The sequence below is a fragment of the Heptranchias perlo genome, unplaced genomic scaffold, assembly GCF_035084215.1.
Source record: "Heptranchias perlo isolate sHepPer1 unplaced genomic scaffold, sHepPer1.hap1 HAP1_SCAFFOLD_194, whole genome shotgun sequence".
NCBI lineage: Eukaryota > Metazoa > Chordata > Chondrichthyes > Hexanchiformes > Hexanchidae > Heptranchias > Heptranchias perlo.
In genome coordinates this window covers 173,830-177,313 of record NW_027139208.1, presented here as the reverse complement: position 1 = coordinate 177,313, position 3,484 = coordinate 173,830, and the positions used below count along the sequence as shown (strand labels likewise).

The window sequence follows — 3,484 nt, the reverse complement described above, 5'->3', positions numbered from 1 at the left end:
AGCACATTGTCATTAAAACTCTCCGACCTCATCGGCTGTTGGGAGTGACTGTGAGATCACAAGTAGCAAAGAGACTGGCAGAATGTGTCTCAATTATGACCTCGCATGTTCTGTGAGTTGCCGAGCAATGAAATGTTTTTGTGATCAGTTTTGGTTTGAAAAATGCATTTTCAAATCATACGCTGTTTTTTCTTTTTGCTGATCACTTCATTCAACTGTGTCGAAATGGGGTCCCCGTCACTCCCGGCTTGGTCCAGAGTTGGGATGGAAATACTTCCAGAAGATCGAGCTGAGATAAACCTTTCCTCTCCCCATTGGTGGTGTCTGCCATATCCACTCAGCACAGTGTGCTTTGAGAACATTGATCGGATACACATCGAGGAATGGATCACAAGCCAGAACTTTCTTTTCACAACCTTAGGGTCTGTGTTACTGGTACTGTGTTTAATGCTTCTCAAGAAAAGATGGACTTCCCACCGAAGCAAGGTAAGTGCTGTTCTGTGCCCAATATTTGGTCGAGAGCCCGTGTGTGGAAGCTATTGTTCAAATGTTTAATATTTCTGCTAATAACGGTTCATGGAATGAAATGTGTCACAGTTACAAGAGCGAATTCCAATCTATTTTACACCAATTGTTCTCCTCCTCTCCTGAAGGTGATAGTTCATGCTGGGGGTTCAATTCAAGGGACACTGATATCCCTCTGGTACCTCCTCCAACGAGACAATTTTCATTGATGAGCACAGTGAGTGTTGGAAGTCTATTCCACCAAGGAGTGCAACATGCCTCACCTACTACTGTGCTCATCTGACTGCTACACGTGTGCACTTTCCATCAGGGGTGACTGGAGAGCAATTAGTAGAAGGAACCATAGCTTGATTTTAGCACCTCTAAGGGGTATGGACAATCATAGAACTTCTCCTCAACTCAACAATTCAATCAACAAAGGCTGAACCTGGGACCTTCTGGTACGTATGATTCAGTGCAACATACATTCAGTCCATTTATTCACTGAGCCATCTGATGATCATGCATATCCCTTTGAAGGCTCGGATTACAGGTGGCAAAGCACATTGATGTAACTGTAACATGTGCCCAGATGTAGCAGGACACAGGTTAATGCTCACAATTCCACAAAATGAGGAGTTCTCAATCCCAGTGAAGTGCTGAGTGATGGCATTAATTGAAGGCTGAACACTTAATCTGAGTGAGGAATGGAAAGTCAGAGCAACAAGCAGTCTACATAGCAGGTGGCCAATTACAGGGCCATACTGGGAGAGATCTGGGAACAGATCTCTGGGTCAACCTCGAATAGACTGGTCAGAACAGTGTCTGCCACAGGGGAAGTGGAGAATAAAGCAGGACAGGAAAAATAACCTTTACAACATGGAGCAGAGAGAAGACAAACAAGAAGCACTCTCCATCCATTTCTAATAATTTCCTCAGCAAATAAATTAATCCTGTTTTTTTTATATTTTTCAACAGGACAGTCAGCGTACTCATCGCTCAGATTCAGGCTCAGAGAACTTCATTTCCCCGGATGGATTTCACAATATAATCACAATCCTTTCCAGGATTGAGAAGATTCTTCTGGCGGTGCAGGAAATGGAGGAGAAGTTCCAAACGAGAAGGAGCAGCTTTGTCCATAAGAAGAATCGATTCCGACGTCATAGGCCGGCCTCCTCTTCGAATGCAGATTAGGCAGAAATGGCTCTTCCATATTAACGAACATGAGCGAACGTTCTCCGACCTGAATAACCCCTTCCTGCATTAGAGTAATGAGATAACATTTATATAGCTGCCACATAACAGATGCAGCCATAAACAACGTGTGTTATTTGAAAGATATTTTACAATGTCATAGCTACCATAATTGAAACAAGTACTTAACTATTTTGTGGATGATAAGATAAAGTAATTGATAGTTGTTCAACAGTGGCAATGCTTATGGAGTGCCTGCCATCGGAAAAAGACCTGTTTATTCCTACTCTCTGTTTCCTGTCTGTCAACCAACTCTCAATCTATGCCAGTACATTCCCCCCAATCCCATGTGCTTTAATTTAGCACACTAACCTCTTGTGTGGGACCTTATCAAAAGCCTTCTGAAAATCCAAATACACCACATCCACTGGTTCTCCCCGATCTATTCTACTAGTTACATCCTCAAAAAACTCCAGTAGATTTGTTAAGCATGATTTCCCTTTCATAAACCCATGCTGACTTTATCCAATCCTGTTAATGCCCTCCAAGTATTCTGTTATCACATCTTTTATAATAGACTCTCGCATTTTCCCCACTACTGATGTTAGGATAACTGGCCTGTAATTCCCTGATTTTTCTCTCCCTCCTTTTTTAAATAGTGGGGTTACATTTGCCACCCTCCAATCTGTAGGAACTGTTCCAGAGTCTATAGAATTTTGGAAGATGATCACCAATGCATCCACTATTTCCAGGGCCACTTCCTTAAGTACTCTGGGATGTCGATTATCAGGCCCTGGGGATTTGTCAGCCTTTAGCCCCATTAATTTCCCTCGCACTATATTTTTACTAATACTGGTTTCCTTCAGTTCCTCCCTCTCATTAGACCCTTGGTTCCCTAACATTTCTGGGAGGTTATTTGTGTCCTCCTTTGTGAAGACAGAACCAAAGTATGTGTTCAATTGTTCTGCCATTTCTTTGTTCCCCATTATAATTTCCCCCATTTCTGACTGTAATGAACCGACATTTGTCTTCACTAATCATTTTCTCTTGACATATTTATAGAAGCTTTTACAGTCAGTTTTTATGCTCCCTGCTAGTTTACTCTCATACTCTATTTTTCCCCTCTTAATCAATCTCTTTGTCCTCCTTTGCTGAATTCTGAACTGCTCCCAATCCTCAGGCTTGATGCTTTTTCTGGAAATTTTATATGTCTCCTCTTTGGATCTAATACTATCCCTAATTTCTTTTGTAAGCCACGGTTGAGCCACTTTTCCTATTTTATTATTGCACCAGACAGGAATGAATAATTGTTGTAATCCCTGCACGCGTCCTTTAAATATTAGCCATTGCCTATCCACTGTCATCCCTTTTAGTAAAGTTCCCCAATCTATCATAGACAACTCGCACCTCATACTTTCGTAATTTCCTTTATTTAGATTCAGGACCCTAGTTTTAGATTCAACGACTTCACTCTCCATCTTAATGAGGACTTCTATCATGTTATGGTCGCTCTTCCCTAAGGGACCCTGCACAACAAGATTGTTAATTAATCCTTTCTCATTGCACAATACCCAGTCTAGGATCACCTGTTCTCGAGTTGGTTCCTCAACGTATTGGTCTAGAAAACCATCACGTACACACTCCAGGACTTCCTCCCCCACAGTATTATTGCTAATTTGGTTTGACCAATCTCTATGAGATGAAAGTCACCCATGATTATAATTGTACTCTTCTTGCATGCGTCTCTAATTTCCTGTTTAATGCCCTCCCCTACATCTCCACTACT

At 41.7% G+C, this 3,484-nt stretch overlaps 1 long non-coding RNA gene across 1 annotated transcript; it reads left to right on the top strand.

The window, feature by feature from the left end:
- Window positions 1-315: 315 nt before the first annotated feature.
- Window positions 316-1,924, top strand: LOC137309948 (uncharacterized). Its single transcript, XR_010960028.1, has 2 exons — window positions 316-486; window positions 1,483-1,924. It is a non-coding gene; the product is annotated as an uncharacterized lncRNA (long non-coding RNA).
- The last annotated feature ends 1,560 nt before the right edge of the window (window positions 1,925-3,484 follow it).